The sequence below is a fragment of the Rhinopithecus bieti genome, unplaced genomic scaffold (genome assembly GCF_001698545.2).
Source record: "Rhinopithecus bieti isolate Rb0 unplaced genomic scaffold, ASM169854v2 scaffold_39703, whole genome shotgun sequence".
Classification (NCBI taxonomy): domain Eukaryota; kingdom Metazoa; phylum Chordata; class Mammalia; order Primates; family Cercopithecidae; genus Rhinopithecus; species Rhinopithecus bieti.
In genome coordinates this window covers 1,303,112-1,324,709 of record NW_016816905.1, presented here as the reverse complement: position 1 = coordinate 1,324,709, position 21,598 = coordinate 1,303,112, and the positions used below count along the sequence as shown (strand labels likewise).

Genomic DNA, 21,598 nt, shown 5'->3' with positions numbered 1-21,598 from the left:
TCTTTTTTCTTCAGAAATGAATTTTTTTGAAGTGACTCTAAGATTTCTGTTTATTGAGGTAATAAATGTAATTTCAAGTTTCTCTGTCAGTAAAAAGTAGTTAACATCATAGCTATCATTCTTTACAATGAGAAGAGAAGGCTATGATTAGAACTCCAAGGCAACGCAAGGTCCCCAGAATTACTTTAGAGTCAAAATAATAAAGATGATGAAAATAGTAACTGTGTTCATTTACTCACTTATATGCCACATGCTTTGTGTCTCAATTCTCTCAAGAGCCCTACGAGGTAAATTTATGCCCATTAAACAGATGAAGAAACTGAGCGCAGAGAAATTAGGTAAATTATCCAAGGTCACACAGCTTGAAGATTGTAAAGCTGAAATGCAAACTCACGTCTGACCTCAAAACTCTTGCATTAACTAAGATTTTTTCCCCTCTTAAAATAGTTTAGCATCAAGTCAAAACTATTTAATGTATTCAACTGGTTTTGAAATTGATAATATTCACATATCATATAACCAGTGAATCAAGATCTTATATTAATCAGACCATATTTCTGAGCCATTTGTCCAAATATTAGCTTATTTTACAAAGTAAAACATGATCATCAGGAGACTCCTGATGCATTACCAACAGCACAAGTTAAAAAGTTAACAGTCACTTGGTACTATAAGTTAATTTTTTTTTCTTTTTTTTTTTTTTTACATGGAGTTTCGCTCTTGTTGCCCAAGCTGGAGTGCAATGGTGCGATCTCGGCTCACTGCAACCTCCACCTCCTGGATTCAAGCGATTCTCCTGCTTCAGCCTCCCAAGTAGCTGGGATTACAGGTGTGCATCACCATGCCTGGCTAATTTTTTGTATTTTTAGTGAAAATGGGGTTTCACCATGTTAGCCAGGCTGGTCTCAAACTCCTGACCTCAGGTGATCCACTCACCTCAGCCTCCCAAAGGGCTGGGATTACAGGCGTAAGCCACTGCACCTGGCCTGTAAGTTACTTTTTATTTGTCTTTTTCTATTTCTTCCAATTTCTGAAAAGATTAAATGACTAATTTCTGAGAAATTAAATGGCGGCCCATGAACTTTGCTATAATCATATCTATGTGCCTTCTAGACTAGTCAAGTATTAAGTGGGTAACTCTACTCCTAAAGGCACCTATATATTTGCCACTTCAAGTAGATAACTTAGCAGACAGTCATGACTAACTGTACTGGGATGGGGTTACTGAACTGTTGATAGTACTCAGTACTGATACCATTTGGGTGATGTGGAGTTCCTTCTCAAATGACAACAATAACAACATAATTATACTAATATTTTTGAGGGTGTACTGTGTGTCAGGCATTGTGCTCATTGCATATATTACTTCACATTACTCCAGGGTTTCTCAACCTTGATACCATTGATATTTTTAGCCAGATGACTCTTTGTTGTTGGGGGCCATCCTGTGCAACTAGGATAATTAGCAAGCATCCCTGGCCTCCCTAGATACCAGTAGCACACTCAGCCCCTCCAATTGTTACAGCCAAATTTCTCCTGGCGGGCAAAACTTCCTCCTATTGGGAACCTCTGTTTTACTTCCTCTATGACTCTAGGAGGCTGATACTGTTAGACTAATATTACTGATGAGGAAATTGTGGCTCCCAGAGACTTACATAAAATGCCTAAGGTCTCATAGATGGTAAGTTACAGAGCTAGAATGCATATACATTGTCTCACTCTTGAACATGGTTACATTGAGGTTGAAATTCACATGTGAATTTCATGTGCATTTCATTTGCCCTCTTTCCTCTTCTTCCTCTCCTTCTTATGGTGGGCATGGATCAGTGGGAGGGAAAGGCAGTGCACATGACATAAGGCACATAAATTTTATTGTTCCATGGTCTTTTAATCGACAGATTAATTCCATTTTAACTGGAATTCTGGAAACTAATGAAAACAAATTACAAGTGCTGGATGGTCTATTCTCAGTGTTCTTGAATCTGTCTGATTTAATTCTAACCAATTAGCATGCCATTATGGAGGAATATTATGTTGGGAATCAATATTAAGCTAAATACTAATATTTTATTCAGTATTAAAAATTTATACAAATGGTAATACAAGTGCTTTATCCCTACTTTCTCTAAATGAGAAGAAATGCTTCCTTAGGGCGATTCCAGTGAAAATGATATCGTCTTAGGAGACTATTGGTATTACGCTTTACATAGATCATTGCTTAAATGAATCAATAACAATTAACTGAATGAAATTTGCTTATTATAAGACAATGAGTTTTCAGGGTATCAAAATTGTTTTCTTCTTATAGTTACAGTGTAATCCCACGTTGTGGACAAAGGCACATTATTGTCCAATATTATTCTATGTAAAAGAATAAAATAAGTGTCACACTTATCCTGATTTTAGTATATCATTTCTTTCTTTTTTCCTCTTGGATACTTTACTCTTTATTGATTCAGATATAATACTAGGCTGGAATTTTTGAATCTAAATGTATTCAGGTTTTGCATTTTACATCTTTGCAAAGAGGAATATACCTAGATGCACTCCAATACACCCAAACACTGAGCTAGGTGAACATGTAATAACCCCCTAAAGATGTTTAGTAAGGCATGATTTCAAAACTAGATTTCAAACCTGCTTTCCAAATTGTGCCCCTGGGTACCTTCCCCAATGTCTGGCCTTGCCTTGCTACACAGCAGGGACCCTGCAGAGCTTCCTGGCCCTGCCCTCCTTCTGGCCTTTCCCTCTATTTCTTCTACCTCCTAACTGCAGTAACTTTTTCCAGCTTCCAAGGTAGGGTAGCAATGAAAGATTTCCATAGTTTGGATCTAATGAAGACATTTACAATTTTTATCACTTACTTACTTTAATTCCCAACTTCTCGATCAAATATTTGACAACTACCTGAAAACTAAACCATTTAAAATCTCTCTAACTTTCTGAATTATTGTACTCTGTTCCTCAGTATTAAAATTAGAAAAGTTTTGCTCCATATTTTTGCTCCAATTGGGTAGGCAAGATCTATCGGTTAATATGCACGTAGCTTGTAAAGGGTGCTTGTAACTCTAAAGCCGTATTAGAAGTTAAAAATTGACACGCAAAATCAAAGGAAAAAAAATCATTGAATAAATTAAGTTAACTGAAACATTACAGATTGGAAGTCTGTTCAGCATAGTAATCACCATTACCAATAGGAAAATTTAAACTAAAAAAATAACATTTAATGGATTGACTTTTCTAAAATATTGATAGGATTTCATTAATAAGTGTTTTATGCATATGGCTATTCTGAACATTCCTTTAAAAATGAAAGACTACAGCCTTAATGAGAGATATTATTACATGAACATATTTGAATCTGGCTTATGAAACATAGGGCTTGAGAATTTGAAATGTGTGCATAAAATGCAAATAGATTTAATTAACTGAAAACCCATAAGACAGAACTTCTTCAAACAAGCAATTACTTTGGGGACTAATAGTGTAAATANTTCCTTTAAAATGAAAGACTACAGCCTTAATGAGAGATATTATTACATGAACATATTTGAATCTGGCTTATGAAACATAGGGCTTGAGAATTTGAAATGTGTGCATAAAATGCAAATAGATTTAATTAACTGAAAACCCATAAGACAGAACTTCTTCAAACAAGCAATTACTTTGGGGACTAATAGTGTAAATAGGATCCTGGTTCATTAGCACAAATATCCATATGAGAAAAGGATCAGCAAATTTTATTCTTTAAGTTATTTATGCACACATGGTAATATCTCATTAATTTGGGGCTTCAATAAATTTAAAATATTTTGGTAATTTGTTCATGAGTTGGGTGGACATTTACTTTTCCTTTGTAAACACTTTATTTATGGGTGGATAATATATGGTGTTTTAAACATTTATTTTCAGTCTTATGTACACTTTTTAGACACAGAATAAACAATTTTCAAGGAACCTCAGGCACTTTACAAGTTCCTACATACATCCAATCTATATGCTAATAACAAAATGTTCATATGATTTATTATAACAGGTCTCCTTAAGGACTTCCACTTTATAAGGTTTTGTTGAAGTTAGTACATGTAGTTAAAGATAATAAAAGCCACATTTGTTTAAGAGTTATCTATAATTCAGCTTTCCCACAAATTCATATATGCCCACCATCTTAATTCTTTGGAATAAATGAAATGTTACAATATTTGCAGCTACACACAGAGAATTTTCCTTTTAAATATGCATTAGACCATATAAACATATGAAGAAAAATAAAATATAATGAAGAGTGAAAATAACAAATAATTTTATGGGTGGACAAAGGAAAGTAAACTGTCCATACTGTCCATTTCAAATAATTCTACATTTTTTAGGCACAATACTCTGGGGAAAAAACTCAATAATGTGGACCTTTTTTCAAAAGCTGATTTTACTCACTTGGGATGACTCTAGTTCTAATAAGATTTTCTAATTAAAGACATTCAGTGCCCAGGCCAAAAAGGGCGGATGCTCCAAGCTAAGCATCTGGGAAAAAGACAAATGCCACGCACAGCAATCTGGTCATTTCTAAATCTTTCTTGTATACGGCCATGACTTTTCAGAGTCCACATGTCAATTTCCTGTACAAAATGCTATGCACTAAAGAATTTTAAGTGCGTATAAAGTGGGTAGAAGAGTTATGTTATTTTAGTAATCAAAACTCATATGTAGGTCCAAATGACTCAAATTCTAAACCAGAGAAAACATATTCAACTAGAATTTATAAAACCCATAATTGAACTAAGAAATGAAATATTTCTATTTTTTGTGAAACATAATGAAGACAATCTAGATATTATTCATAAGTCATGCCATCTTTACGCAAGATGCTTTTCCATTTCTTTGTTAAATATTGTGAGAAAGGGGAAAGCCAATTCTGTTACCTAAATTAGTAGTTACTCACCATATGAAGGGGGAAAATCAACTTCAATTCCATCTTCAGAACTTAGCCAAGAATGCTTGATGAAGAGGCCTCTTTCATGTGCTTCTTGATTATTATAAAACCTAGGAAAGAGATACATACAAGCATGGAATGTTTCACTCTCAAGAAAACCACTCAAACAATATTAGTTTCTTATGTCAGTGATTATTTCTCATGAGAATGAGAAGTGTGGCAGCCAACTACATGCCATTTACAAATCTCCTAGCTGCTTACAAAAGTCAGAGCAAAGAAGGCTGAAATGACTACAGCCTTTGGAGACAGAATATCTGGGGTCAAATCTCACTCATAGTTTTCATCTGAGTGAACTTTAAGTTCTCAACTTCCTGATGCTGCCCTCATCTTCCAGGTGGAAGTAATAATGCCAGTTACTCAGTAGGACTGTTTCGACAGTCAAATGAGATAATGTTTGGAAAGGAATTTATTTAACAATAAAATTTTTTATTTATGCTATGACTTTCTTTTTACCTTGAGGATTTGAGGTGCTTTCCAAGAAATTAATAAAATATAAATAAAAGATTATATATGTAATATATATATAGGCCATATATACTGGTCAACACAGTTGAAGTGATTGATGTTATAATTTGGATTTGAATTTCTTGGTAATTTAGGTGAAAGGAAAACAAAGTCCTATTCGTAGGAGAAACTCTGTAAGTCTTATTCTTAGGAGAAAGCATATCACTTCCTCCAAAGAAACCAAGTATTTTATCCTCCTAATAAAAAATTCATTGGGAAATTTTTCATGTAAAACCTGAAATAGAGGCATTGAGATAAAATGGACTATTTTATGAGTAGGACTGACTACCTAATATAAAAACTGAAGGGCAAAACAGTAGTTTTGCCTGGAGGTAGTTATTATTGCCATAAAAACTGTGTTATTCCTAGAAACAAACCTGAAGCTTGAATCAGGACAACCTTAAATACAAAACCAATAACTCCCAATTGGCAAATCATCCAGCTCTCCTCCCTTTCTGCGCCTCTCTAACAAAGACACAAGCAGCTTCTTTACTAAGTCATTTTCTCAACAGTAAGGAGGAGTTTCTGAAGGCAATTGTTGATTGCCGGTGGCTCCAGGCCAGCTGTTGCTCATTAATGAGTAAGGGCAGAGCTGCAAAAATGAAGCGTGGACCCGGATGTGAGACAAAACGGACCACTGCACAGCCCATTTCATGGGGCCGTTCCACAGGGAAAGGAAGAGAAAGAGAAAAGGCACAACCTAGTGATTATATCAGTGAAACATATCACAGCATGAGGCTTCTTCCTTGAAATCCACATCTTTTTCTTGTCTTTCCTGAAACCTCAATTTCCATCTCAAGAAACTCCCCTGAATTTTCTTCTTCTGGCTTCTCTTCTTCTGCCTTCCCTTAAACGTGGGCCTTCCACAAGATTCTCCACTTGGCAGCAATTTCATTCACATTTAGAGCTTAAATTATATCTTTTTGGATGCTTTTGTGAACTAGATCTTCATCCCCATCCTCTCCTGAATTTGCCTTTTTTCCCTGTTCCTTAAAATCAATGGCACTGCCACTCTCCCTGGTTCGACACTTGGCATCATCTTCATTCTCTTACTTCCCACAATACACATATGCCGCCTTGCATACAAAAAGCCCTATTTCCCATTGACATATCCAAGGTCACTGACACAGTTCAGAAACTCACCCACCATCCTCCATCTCCCATGTAGGCAATGACCTCTCATCTAATGTATTCCTGCTTTCAATCTCCCATCATTTCCCAGGTTTCCAGGTGTTTCTAGTCTTTTTCTTAAAACTCATGCTTCTCCCCTTGCTTGAAAACTTCTAACAGCTCTTCAACAGACCTGTACAGGATAAACTTTTCAAGCACAGTTTTCCAAGATCTGAGATCAATATGTTTACCACTTTCCACATAACCTCTCTAGTCATTCTAAACCATCTCCCCTCACTATCAAACCCTCCCCACCCCCTAACTCCTGCGAAAAGTTGTTTCCTGCCTCTGAGACCCTGGTTAGTAGCTTTCTGCTGTCTGAAATACTCAACTTTTAACACACAGTTATATTTATTTATTTCAAGGAACCAATATTTTATTTTTTAAAAAATATAATTTCAACTTTTATTTTATATTCAAGGGATACATGTGCAGGTTTGTTACATAGATACAATGTGTGGATGCTGAGGTTTGGGGTACAAATTATCCTGTTACCCAGGTAGTGAGCATAGTACCCAATAGGTAGTTGTTCAGCCCTTGCCCCTCCTTCCCTCCCCCTCTAGTAGTCCCTAGTGTCTGTTGTTCCCTTCTTTATGTCCATGTGCACCCAACATTTAGCTCACACTCGTAAGTGAGAACATACAGTATTTGGTTTACCATTTCTGTGATAATTCACTTAGGATAATGGCCTCCAGCTGCATTCATGTTGCTGCAAAGGACATGATTTTGTCACTTTCATGGCTGTGAAGTATTCCACAGTGTATGTACACCACGTTTTCTTTATCCAATCCACCACTGATGGGCTCCTAGGTTAATCCCATGTCTTTGCTATTGTGAATAGTGATGCGATGAACACACGAATTAATACCAAGTTTAAATACCACCTCCTTCAGGGATCTTCCTGAATCCTTGGTTAAGAATTCATTGTACCCTCCTCTTCTACAAACCAAGGATCCTTAATTGTACCCTTCCTATGAAAGTCGCATTTATAGTACTCTGGCTTTATTCTGGATAGCTATACACCCAGCAGTGCCTTTACTATCAGGAAGTTTATAATCTAGCTAGGGAAACCTTGCTTTAATCACATTTCTAACTTCCATGGGGTAATACTGAATGCTCTAAAAATTATAGGAGATTAAAGCATTTTTTTTTTTCAGGCAGATAGCACTGTAAAAGGCTCTGAACATAGGGTTAAGGACACCATTTTAGAAAATATTTTTGAATAATAAGTGACAACAGTAAAACTGTCTGATTTGAAAGACAAAAGAATGAAAAGAGAAAATGAGAGAAAAAAGTAGAAGCTGATGTGTTATTTTCTTTCTTAAAACACAAATTTGATTATTTTATAAAAATCAAGTAAGTATTTACATCTTAGGAAAAATGTTGCATTTGTTTTAAGACATCAGATTATAAAATGCATTTGAGATTATCACATGAATTTATTTTATGGCATAAGTATATTTTATGGTAGATTTTCCATGGGGAATGGAAAATGTCTTCCTGGTGCCTGTCCTAGTCCTAATGCCTAGTACATATAAGATAGGTTGATATTTGTTGAATGAATAAATGTTTACTCAGCCTTATCTCTCTCCAGTTGCCCCCTAATCTCTCACTTCCTCTTCATAGGCAAACTACTGCAAATAATCATAGACACATCTTTCTTCTCTTACCTCCCAGTGACAGCTCACAGCTGTGCAATCTAACCTCTGCCTTATCACCTTGTCCCTGTGCTGAGACAGTGACGTCCACTCTGCCCCTACTCTGGGTGGGGTTCAAACTTTGGTGCTGAAGCAGAAGCAGGAAGGAAAACTGAGGCTGCAGTTCATGGAAGTCCCCAAGCATGTGCTCTGTGATGTCCCAGGCTCCCCCCACCCCCACCCTGCACCCAACATAGCAATGCAAGCAGGTGGGAGAGGCAAGCCAGCATTGCTTCATGACATTTATTTACCCTGGCCGTAGGAGCACCACTGATGGGACAAACAGGTGGGAATGTGCTCATACAATACTCTTGGTGTGCAGGTTCAATCTTTTCTCTCCAATTCAGATCTCAGAACCTCAGACTGGTCTATGCTCCCTCTTAGTTTCTCTCTCTTTCTAGTGGTCACCAATAGGCCAATGATTTTTCTCTCTATCTTGCCTATTCCTCAAGAATCTTTTTGAGACAGATGCAAGATGTGAACATGTAAAATATTCTCAAACAGGCAGGATGACAGACAGAACCAGTTACAACTGTTATTTCCCGTACATATCACTTAGCAATTTCTCTTTATTTTAATTCAAAAGTAATTCTCCCCTGACCAGTATTCTCCCTCCATGCTCAATAAAACACACATTTGTCAGTCTTCTTCTTTCAACTCAGCTGACCCCTGCTACTTTCCTAGAACGCTTGCTCCTCTGCCCACCATGACCCAGGAATCCCTGGGTTTCCTTCTGTTTCTTTTGCTGTCTTTCATCCTCTGTGGGCTCATCTTTCACTACTGCGCCATTATGGGTTTGATTTCCTCCAGGCATTTTGGTCTCAGTGTTTTCTTCTATCACTTGCTTCATTATCTTTCTCTAAGCAATCATATCTGCCTCCAGACCTATGAATGTCATGATGAGTCAGAAGTTTATATCTTTGACAAGCCGCACACCCATAATCCAATGTCTGCTGTCTCCCGTGATGTCTCAAGACATCTCAAACTCAACATGTCCAACACTGAGCTTAGCATCTGTTTTCACACCCATGTTCCTCCTCCATTGTTCCCTGACACTTCCTCATGGGGTGCACATAGATAACACAGAAGGTGGCCTGTCAATTTTACCTCCTATATATCTCTTGAACCCATTCACCTTTCAGAAGTCACTAACACCTCATCCTTCTCCTTTAGGCCAGGGTATCACTATCTCTCTACTGAAATATTTCACTGATCTGCATACCTTTCCCCCTTGCCAACCCATATTCCACATGGTAGCCAGAAATATATTTTCAAAATGTAAAATTGTTGATGTAACTAACTACAGCACTCCCTACCCACCAAAAAAACCAAAAGCAACCAAAATCCTCAATCTTCTCACTGGTCCTAGGATAAAGGCATATTTCCTGATATGGCTAAAAAGGTTCCCATGGTGATGGACCTGATGACATCTCCAGACTTAAGCAGTTCACTCTTCTTCTGTACTCCAGACATTGTGGCCTTCCCTCAGTAATTTTTTTTTTTTTTTTTTTTTTTTTTTTCTCTTATTGTAGGCTGCCCCCCCGTATTTTTTTTTTTTTTTTTTTTTTTTTTTTTTTTTTTTTTTTTTTTTTTTTGAGATGGAGACGAAGTCTTGCTCGTTGCTCTGTCACTCAGGCTGGAGTGTAGTGGTGCAATCTCGGCTCACTAGAACCTCTGCCTCTTGGGTTCAAGCAATTCTCCTGCCTCAGTCTCCTGAGCAGCTGGGATTATAAGCGCATGCCACCATGCCCGGATAATTTTTGTAATTTTTTTTTAGTAGAGACAGGGTTTCACCATCTTGGCCAGGCTGGTCTCAAACTCCTGACCTTGTGATCTGCCCACCTCAGCCTCCCAAAGTGCTGGAATTACAGGCACGAGCCCCCCGCCCGACCTTCCCTCAGTCTTTCATGCTGCCTGTTCTGTCTCCTGCTAGAGGACTTCCCCGTGCAGCATGCCTTCTGCCTATATGCCTGGTCTAGTTGATGCCTGTGCATCATTTGGATCTCATTTTACAGAACCTTCTATCTCTTTTGTAGCACTTAGAACAGTTTCGATTTCATATTCATGTGTGTCATTCTTTTACTGTCTTCCCTTCCCAGTCCATAGGCCAAATGGAGGAAGGGAGTATCTGATGCAATTCGGTGTCTAACGCATAGTAGATTATCAATAAAGACAACTTTTTTGAAAGTGTGAGTGTGTGAAATCAGTATGAAAAGACAAATCCAGTGAGAAACATGTACCAACCAGGATTTTTAAACACCAGGCTAGGAGTACATTTTGCACAGAATTGGGGTCACAAGAGCACTGAGATCTTTGAATGGATATAAGAAATGAAAGGAGGAAGATTTCCGTTCTCATTCAGGCTTAGTAGTGGGTGAATGGGAATGATAGGGGTTTCTGAATGAAACATTTCACCTGAGCAGATGCAACTGGTTTTATGATATAAGATGTGTGCTAAGATATGAAGGTAGTATTTTCTAGTCCTATTATCTTCATTTTTGCTACTGTATATATTGAATAGAAGTCATTGCAAGGGGAGGAAAGGAGGACAAGGTCCACAGACATGCTGGGGACACAAAGGAGAGAAGAGATTTCAAAAATGCCTAAGTCTCTGGATTGTAGGTATTCTGCTGGATATGCCTTTTTGTATCTTAGCTTCTAAAATTCATGTCATCAAATGCAATATAATTGTCTCTGCTTCCATATGGTGACAGAATTCTAGCAACTGTATCAGGATCTCAATAAATAGGCGAAACATAAATGTTGCATAAGATGTTTTCCCTCAGTCACATTTTTCTCATGCCCCCAAAGCATGAAACACAAATTTTGTAAATTAGAATAGTATCAGTTATGAATGCGTTTTTGCAATTATGAGAGTAAAAACATTCCACATTGAAATAAGAAATGTCATCTGATTTTGATTTAACACAAAGGGGAAAAAAACACATTCCATTTAAGAATGACAAATAAAGCTGTCAATGTGATCCATTTATAGCCCCTCAGAGAATGCCACAAATCCACATAATGTTCTAAGAAGCTAGTTATTGTATTTGCTCTCTCAAATAAAGAAGGCATAGAAGTCCCAGATAGACTCCTATCCAAGGCAACTAAGGTTAGCAGGAATAACTTGCTTTAGTCAATGTCCTAGGTGCATGCCTCTTAAGGAGAGAATGAGAGCTTCCAGCATTTTATTAAATAGTGTGCAACACTGGAAATGGTGGAGTGATGGAGGGGAAGTGTCTCTCTGCTTGGTTAGGTAAAAAGAGGGACTGTAAGAAAACAGAGAAAACCCATTATCTTCATTACACAAGCTCCATCTCTTCTTACTGGTGTAATGAGGCCTCCTTCCAAAGGTCTACTGCTGACAAAAATTACAATAAGCTATAAAACCTTAATTATAAACATTCAAAGTGCTAGTCATTTTAAAGCATTTTTAATGGGTTATTTCAGGCTCAGCTACAAGGGCACATGCCAAAAACAAAACACCAGAAATATATCTTTTTATTCTTTATTACAATATTCAAGCTTTCTTCTTTTAAGAGGCAGTTTCTATTATATACATATACATATATTCATGTATAAGTATATATAAAATATGACCCTCTGCAAGGCATAACTGATTTTTCTCTCCTTTGCATTGGCTGCTCAAAAACTGAGAACAAAATTTGTTACTATCTTGTAGAAAGAGTGTTGAATTTCATGGCATAAATTTTGAGTATGAATCTCTCTCATGACCCTATCTTATGTTCTTACCCTTATTTTTTTCCTTTGACTCATTTTTTCTTACCTACTTGAAATACATTTTATATTGCTGTACAGTATATATTTTATTAGCCTTTTCTGTAGGCCCTAAATCCTTTCCAGCATATAAATAAAATATATAACATTTATAGGTAGTCTTTTTTTTCCTCTGGAGGGTTGCAAAATTCTCCAAAGGCAACATGTAATTGGTTACTGTAAAAATATGAGCATTGAAATTTATAATTCATTTGTAGTAATTAATTTTTTGGTGACATTTAGCTCAATAGTGCAATTTGATTTTCTTAATATTTGTATATACACCTTTAGAGCTGAGGTTCTTAGCCTGAGATCCATGAACTTAAATTGTAGGCAAAAAGTCATGTACGCAAATTTTCGTTAAGGAGGAGTGTCAAAATTTTAATCCAATTCTGAAAGGTAAATGTGACTCAAAAGATTAGAAATTACTGCTATGCGTTAGGATAACAGTAAAAAATCGTATCTTGATCTTTATTAATTCAACAAATTGACAAAATATTTGTTGAGTATCTATGAAATGCCTGGCACTATACTAGATCCTGGGAAGATAACAGTAAACATGTAGGCTTGACCTCTGACCTCAGGGTACTTCTAGTCCAGTAAGGATGAGGATAAACAATTAGAAAAATGAAACAATCACATGGTAATATACTACAATAAATAAAACAAAGAGACGTAATAGAAAGTGAGTGAGATTAGGTGGTCAGGGAGGACTTCTCTGAAGAGGTGATATCTTATCTGGGCCAAGCACCATCTGAGGGAAGAATATTCCAGAGAAACGGAACAGCTAATGCAAAGACCCTGTGGGAGAAACAGGCTTGTGAAAATGATAGCACTTCCAGAAAATACAAATGGTAGATCTCCAAGTTCACATTTTCAATAATACTTCGGTCTAGAAATATCTGCATGATCTTTCCTTCTCTTTTTTTTTTAAAGTTAGATTTTCTAATGTGAGATAAAGATATCCTCAGGAAAAAAAAATGCAATGCATCTTATTATACATTAAATTCATTCAATAAATATTTGAGTCTACTATCTTTAAGGCACTGTGGGAGATGCTCTCTAGCAAAACTAAATAAAAACTAACTGTCATACATGCAACTATAATGTACCTTAAACCGATCTTATATTGTTCTGTCTCATAAGTTTATGAGCCAAGTAAATTCTAGGGCCCAGACACTTTAATGCACAAGAAACCCAAAGCTCTTTAGAAAAGCACCAATCGCCCTGTTACAGTTGAAGATAGATAAGTAAAAAAAAGAACCACGTAACGAAAATTGCAGCTAAAAATTCTTTCAAATTTTCCAAGCCATAGAGTAATATTGTACTCTATGGCTTGGAGTACATGGAGTACGATGTTACTCTGTGGCTTGGAAAATGCTCTAAACAACCCTGGTTGCGTACATCAATACATTAAGCTGTGACTAAAGATCATAAATAGCTCCCACATTATTAGATGCTTTCCTGAACTAAATTCTTTATGAGTATATTAAAGAAAATAATATACCAATAAGATGACTATGTTGCTTTGGTCATAAAATTCCATGCTGAGAAATTCTTACAAGCTGGAAAGTGCTTTCCGTGTACCAGGCACCTTACTGAGGACTCAGTGCACATACCCTTTGAGGAAGGAATGTTACTACTTTTATTTTACCTATAGGAAGAAACTGAGGTTTAGAGAAGCAAAATGACTGACCTGGGGGAGGAGCCACCAGAGATTGGAACCTAAGCAGTCTGACTCCAGAGCACCCAAGAAATCATTTCCAAAATTAGTGGTCAGCCTTATTACCTACTTGAGGGAAACCTGGCTGCTTTGTAAATTATCTCTGATAACCTCATTTTCTCTTACTGTTTAAAAGGCTTTGGGGAACAACAATCACATGCTGATTAATTTAAATATTGGCCAAAAAAGATGGCAAACTGCTATTAAGAGTAACATATATAATTTTAAAATGTTTATTGGGATCAGAGTAAATTATTTGAATTATCCATAATATTTCCTCTTAGGAGAAATAATAAAGGGTTGAATGTACTTATTTTAAAAATCTCAGAAGTACACACGGCATTTTGCTCACTTGTTTCTGCCCTTACTGTTTTTTGTTAATGCAATTTCAACTTGGAAAAGGGAGATTTTAAAGCTATATTCAAATCCAGTAATCAATCATTTTCCTCTTTTTTTTACTTCCCCCCCAAAAAAAAAAAAAAAAAATCAGGTTCAAGCAGATTGCTGAGACTTCTCTTTCTTGAACAATATTAGAGGCAGCAGGAGCATGTCATAGTACTTATGCACCATTAATTGAATATTTATGCAGTATCACACACTGTGCTAAGCACCAAACAACTTCATTTTATTCGCACAACAACCCCATTAGTAGCTTCTATTATTATTCCCAATTCACAGCTCAGGAGATGGGGACTCACAGAAGTTGCTCACACGTCAAAGACCTCATAGCTCGTAAATGGAGGAGCTTGTACCAGGCTGACTGACTCTGGAGCTTGGGCTTCCTATGCTTTTCTTATTCTTTCCTTTTGTTCAATCATGTTCTCCCCACTGACATATCAATGAAGACTCTTTATTTTCCAACATGGACAGTCTAAACCCTTTAAAACTTAAGAATGTCTACAATCCAGTTTTTTGTTTGTTTGTTTTGTTTTTTTAACCTGCCCAAGCTGATTTCTCAGTATTCTGCACTAAATACCCTCAGGGCCTGAGGGAATCTGCCTCCTCTCAAAGCTTCAGATGTCTTCCCACCCACAATCCAGCTAAATTCTGCTCCTTAAGGCCTAGTTCAACTATACTTTTCACAGTCACCTTCCAGACCTTTCCAGCCCAGAGAAAATAGCCTGAGGAGCTTGCCTCACTGTCTACCACTGTAGATGACCTGATGTCCCCCACTATAGATGACCTGATGTCCCTGAGAGCTTCGGCAGCCTGGAACCCAAGGGATGGTAATGCGAGGCCTGTTGGAATGTGCCATGGGGGCATTTTTCTCAGGAGCACGTCCAGAGCTTTTATCAATTTCATTAAGCTTAACAACCACCACTCAGCACCCTTACTTCTAGAAACTAATGACACTGAACACTAATGTTCTCTGATCAGGAATGCCAGATTTAGCAAATAAAAATATTATAGGGGAGACACAATTTTATTAAAACATGATTTGTTGTGTATTTGAAATTCAGATTTAACTAGGCATCCTGTATTTGATTTGCAAACTTATCCTGAACGTTTCATGGATATTAATCTTATCTCTCAACTGTACAGAATGTAACCATCCGGAGAACAAGGGACTTCAGTATTTCCTCATGAAACTTAACACTCAACTCTTATTACTACTTATCAATTTATTTTTGTGGTCCAATAGAAACATTTTTGAACATGCTTGATTTGAGGCCAATATCAAGTCTAGTAGCCACATCATGATTACACACACACACACACACACACACACAACTTTTGCTACAAGGAAACAAATGTCATCATACCTAGTAAACAATTTTAATCATCTCTGCTATTAGCTTGATTCAAACACACTGAGTTCCTCCCCAAATATCTTTTTTTAAAATATCCTCTTAGGAAGAATCTGGGGAAATTAAAAACATACCAAAATTGTTATTGGATCTCAAAATGAGATCTTCAGACCGTTTGATTGAGAAATCACCAAAGGTATTTGCTAAAATGCAGTTGTGTGGGGGCAATCTCAAACCTATTAATTCAGAACTGTGCAGAATGGCTCCAAGTAATCTGTGATTTTAAAAGCCTTCCAGATGATTTTATGCCCTCTAAACTTTAAGAACTGTTTGTTTATAAAATGTAATACTTTAGCAAGGATTGCTGTCTATGTTAGAGAAGAAAAGTTATCATTTTGGTGAGGTTCAAACTCGCAATCATCTTTGAAATGTATCTTTAATCTATCACACCAGTGTTAAATGCTCAGCACTGTAAATTTTCTATTTGGACCGTCTAAGCATTTAAATTGAATTGGTAAACTAATGATAGGTATTAAAAGGCTGCTTGATGGATTATTAAAATAGTAAATGTGTCACCGAAGTTTATAGAGATCAGAAGAAATTTGAAAATAGACTATACATATTAAGATGTTTTAATGCTGCTACTCAGGATTGGTCTGGGCAACATAAGGCTCTTTTGAATTTTTGAAAGAAAGCATCATTGCCCAAAGCTCCTTACTCCTGTTGACTGGGTGGTTCTCACTATTTTTGATCTCTGAGTGAAAAGAATGCTGGTTTATAAGTCAGAAGGCTTAGGTTCTATAGTTTATGATCTGTTTTGGGGGGCTTCAGTTTGCTCATCAATAAAACAATGGCTTAGACTATTCGCTGATCTCTAAAGTATTGTCTAGACCTAAATTTCTATTATCATTCTGAGCTTCAGTTTCCCCTGCCGTAAAATACGGGGTTGTACTAGGTGCAGTGTGTCCATTTGTCCTGTGTGTCTGAGGGCGGCCCTGTCATCTCCATTACGGCACTCAGATCTCCATTCATAATTCAGGCTCACCCTCTCTAACACTGTAAGATCAATGATGCTTCATTTAGGCTTTCCCAAGGAAGGGACAATATATTAGCCATTCACACATGTCTTTTATAAGAGATAATTATTTATTCAAACATACAGACCAACAAATATGTGCCATTCATCACTGTGCTAGGCCCTGGGACTACAGTAATGAAAAAAGTCAGAAAACAGAGTTCTGGCCTATGCAGCCTATGTTCTGATGGGGAAGTAGGGAGGGATGGGGAAGAAGATAAAAACAACAATCATATTAAACAAATAAAAATGAGAGACTTTAGTTTGTAATCGGCTCCATGAGGGTTCACTGAGGGCTGAGATGGAGAAGAACAGAAGGGAGTTCAGAAAAGCCTCCTGGAGTAAGTGCAATTTACTTAGACCTAAAGGAAGAAAAGAAGAAAAATGGGAAGGAAGGGGGTGGAGAAATGGGAAGGGAGAGCATATTCTGGGATTCTGTGGGAGAAATAGCTTATGTGCTTGGCATCCAAAATCCTGGAACTGTCTCATCTATCTCTGAGAGATAATTTAATCCAAAACTAGTGAAAGGAAACCAGAGGCCCAGAGGGTTAAAGGACTTCTCTGAGGTCAAATGGCTAATTAACAGAAGAACTCTTCCACACTTCAGTCCAGAATGTGAACTCTTCTTAGAGATTGCAACGGAGCAGGAAGTACCAGACTGTATTGATTCAAATCCTGGCTTTTCTATTCATAAACTGTTCATCCTTGGGCATGAGAGCTTCTTTGAGCCTCAGTTTTCCTTTCTGTGAAACACAGACAACGTCTGCCTCACCAGATTATTACAAGAATTTAATGAGATGTTGTGGCACAGTGCCTAGTATATCACAGCTGCTCCAGAAATGCAAGCTCTTTTATTTTTCACCTAGCGCACTTTCACCCGTAACAACTTGTTGTCAAGTTAAGACAAAGTAGAGCAGAGGTTAAGTTACTCGGATAAAGGAGGAGTGGCGGCAGAGGGAAGGTTGTGGAATACGGGAATGGAGTCTATTTAGCAACTGCCCATCCAAATTCTAGTGGAGGAAATGAAAAGAAAAGTCCACTAAATGGGACAAGTGTCAAAAAAAAGACATCCTCAACTTCATTAAGGTCACAGCATAACCTGCTAGTGATAAATCTAGAGTTGTCTACCTAAAACAAAAGAAAGATCACCTGTATCTGTATTTATACTTAAAGGTAGAATAAAAGAAACGGGTTTTACTCTAGGATGTCAGTAAACAGAAGAATGACACACTTTGTTATTCAAAACATGCTCAGAGAAAAATGTTAATATGCCACTAAATCAACTGGGAACAAACCAGTTATCTGCAGGATATTAAAATGATAGCTGGTGTTAAGGATGCCTCAAAACCAAGCCCGTGATATTGGAAGAATAAATAATTAATCCAAGTAACTATACAGATTTTCTTCATTGTCTATGAACAAAACCACAGGTTGAATTCAACCTTAAAATACCAAGAGGCGTATTTCTTGGATTAGACTGGAAAGCTATGAGGCTGTTCCACAAAACCTGCATGCCCTCCCCGTTAGGGAATGTTGATGGTTCAGACACACATGAACCAGGGCTGAATATTTCTTAGTTTCAGAAGTTCACTGGGTCCCTCTTCACCCAACCATAAGGTAAATGCCATTTCATATACAGCTTTTTGAAATGCAGCTTATTTTATGATTCTCTGCTGCTGCTGCTTTATGGGAGAAATTTTATTTCAAAGTTTCATAGGATGTGAATTGAACTCATTATTTTGCTCCAAACTCATTGTTTAATTGACAGGAAACATGCATCTAAATCATCTTATATGCATGGCAGAAGCAGCTACATAAATTTAACTATGGGTGGATTATTACTATTTAGCATATTTATAGAATTTTAGATTCAGGAAGCATTTTACAAATCTTTTATTAGTTAATCCTTACACTTCTGAGTGCATCTGACAGGTGGTAAACAATGCTTTGGGGTTTAAATTGCCAATACATGAAAACTTTAATGGGGAAAAAGAAATCTACAGCCTTCCTCCTTGCTCCCAAATGTGCCTAGGGCACATTTTTGATACCTATTTCTTCTCACCAGAGACTAAGGTTAGTGGCCCAAGAAGCACAGTTGCACACACTGAAACACTAGTGATAAAAATATATATATTTTGGGTTTTGTCCCAAGTCAGGTGGCCAACACCAGGGGAGACCTTCTCACCAACAGCAAGATGATGTGACACGATTCTCAGCACACATACCTCCCAATAATACAGCGCATAAAAAGGCACATAAAGAAGCAGTCAATTTCTCTAAAACTATAGGGTAAACTTAGTTTCAAATTCAAATTCTAACAACGCCACACCTGGTGGACTCACTATTTGAGTGACATGACCAGTGATTACTTTTGAGTGACATCACCAGTGATTACTTCTCTTAAAATACATACATGTGTATTGAAAAATAAAACTCAATTTAAACTTAAGAGAATGCATATCTTCATTTTTTTTTTAAATTCCCAAGTATTAAAAACCAAGCTCCCTTGAATACCAATTCAAACTTATATGAGTGCTCCAAAATACCCCAGACACCACAAGGTGTGGCATAGCAGGGCAAAGCAAGCCTCAATAAATCAAAGTCTAGTTCTTGACCCAAACCTTTTTACAGCCCGGGGATTTCACAGCTAACAAACCAAGAAAAATCAATCCCGCATCACCTTAGGGCCCGGCATGAGGAGCTGCAGATGCTGCACCTACTTTCAGAAGACCCCAGTGTGGCACGTCCAGCCCAGATTCTTATTTTTTCTGACTGACAGTGACTTTATCTCTCTAATCCCTCTGGCCACCCGCCTCCACCAGTGTGTGTGTGTGTGTGTGTGTGTGTGTGTGTGTGTGCGCGTGCGTGTGCGTGCGCGCGTTGGAGGACGCTTAGGTAGGAGGGTGCTCAAGATACCCAAAGTATTCTGGAAGCAAGCACCCTCTGCGGCCCTGTGCTTTGTCAGAGCAGCTGGGCTAGCTGTCAGGAGGTCAGCGAAAGGTAACCAGGTCACCCTCCTTTCAAGGGTGCAAAGGGATGCGATGCTCCAAGCTCTCGCGTCCTCATGAGTCTGCGGATGTGGGGACTGCGGGTGGGCAGAGACCCCCCCACATAATCCCGCCCACCCTGGCGCAGCTCCTCCCAGGAGCGCTCCCGCCCCGCCCCGCGACGCCCGCGCTACCTGGGGACGCTGGAGGCTCCCGCGGCGGCTCTGGGTCCCGCCGGGCGGCCGAGGCTTGCGCGGGCTTTGTAAAGCCGCCGGGAGACGCCGACCCCGCCCCGCCCCGCCGACCCCGCCCTCTCCCACCTCGGCCGCCTTCCCCGCCCGCATCCCGGGCCACTGTCTCCGCTCCGCCACCTCTCTCCCGGCCCGGCTGCCGCCGCCCTGCTGGGCGGGGACCACGGGTCCCTCCCCATCCTCGTGGCCTGCCGGACAGTCCTCAGGCGGGACCCCAACGCCTAGGCGGTCCCGGGAGACCTGGGCCGCCACCCCCCTGCCCCCCGGGGCTGTCAGCCGCTGGCGCGTGGGGGCCCTGCTGGGACCCCGGTCTTTGGACCCGGCCCTTGTGGCCCCAGTGCCTGCGGCCTCGCCCTTCTCTGCGCAGGGCCCGAGGGGCCGCCCCTTCTGGAAGTCTCCCCAGGACCCATCCACCTCTGGGACTCGCGGGGGGCGCCAGCGGGAGCATCTCCTGCAAATGGACACCAAGTCTGGGGAAAGTTTCTGGTGATGTCAAGGGTCAGCCTTTTCTTATAGGGACGTTCTCTAGCCAAGTGATGGAAACTCAAGGATTCCATCAGAGGGTTCTGCTGACATCACAAACCACACATGACTTGGTGTCCTGTCATGTCGTTTACATAAAGACTCTCCATCCTTACTGCAGCCTTCTGCACGTTCACCTTTGGAGGCCCCAGGCTAGTGACATTTCAGCGGCAGGGTGTAAGGAACTTAATTTTAAAGTAAACAACGTTAGAAACCCGCACATTTATACGTTTGCTGTGTACCAAGCTCTAAGTGTGGTCACCTTTGAATAGTTCAGACCTTCCAGTGGTCAAGATGATCGAGGCCAATCACTATTCTGCACTTCCTCATCTCCAGGACTTTTGGTCTTTTTACTCTTATTTTTCATTTTTCCCTTGATGTCAAGGAGAGGTGAAAATAAGCTGCAACAAGATCAGTTTGAAGAGCTTTTAACAACTAGGGTAAAACTTTATGGGAGAGGCAGTCGGCAGTCATTGGAAATAAGATAAGAAAATTATCTGTACACGTAACTGCAGTTTTACCATTTTTTTTTTTTTTTTTTGCATGAGCTTGCGTAATGAAGGGCTAGAGGTAGCTATTATTTTTAGCAGAAATAATGCTTTTCTAAGAATTAAATAGATTAAAAGTATGATATAGCTAGGATGTCAGATCAGGGTAAAACTCTACCGACAGAAGAATGAACGAAACGAGCTGATAGTATAGGAGATCCAACAACTCTTTGGAGTAGTAAAATTGGTTTTGTCTTGGAGTCTAAATTATACAAATGGATATGCTAGAAAACAGGACTTTTATAGCCCTAGTTGCCATTTAATGAATTATTTCCTTTTCAATATCTCTATTTCCTTCAACTGTTTCTAATAAGATGTAATTTCAAGATTGCTCAAAGCTTTGGACATCCATTCATTCTTTTCTTCTTTGTATTTTTTCTTTTATTATTATTATTATACTTCAAGTTCTAGAGTACTGGGAAAACACGTGCCATGGTGGTTTGCTGCACCCGTCAACTCGTCATTTACATTAGGTATTTCTCCTAACGCTCTCCCTCCCCTAGACCCCACCTCCAACAGGCCCCCGTGTGTGATGTTCTCCTCCCTGTGTCCATGTGTTCTCATTGTTCAACTCCCACTTATGAGTGAGAACATGCGGTGTTTGGT

The 21,598-nt window shown here is 38.7% G+C and overlaps 1 protein-coding gene across 6 annotated transcripts in view; it reads right to left on the bottom strand.

Annotated features, from left to right (window-relative positions):
* RHOBTB1 (Rho related BTB domain containing 1) overlaps positions 1–19,955 on the bottom strand; it is a 140,047-nt gene extending 120,092 nt beyond the window's left edge. For 4 of the 6 annotated variants that reach the window (XM_017855499.1, XM_017855500.1, XM_017855498.1 and 1 more), the window contains exons 1-2: positions 19,866–19,955; positions 4,940–5,040 (exon numbers count right to left, since the gene is read on the bottom strand). The gene's annotated coding sequence lies outside the window, so the exon portion shown is untranslated. Of the gene's footprint in view, positions 1–4,939; positions 5,041–6,637; positions 6,762–19,364; positions 19,446–19,865 lie in introns of those variants that run through there. The other 2 variants (XM_017855496.1, XM_017855495.1) reach the window with 2 other exon arrangements.
* Between the last annotated feature and the right edge of the window lie 1,643 nt (positions 19,956–21,598).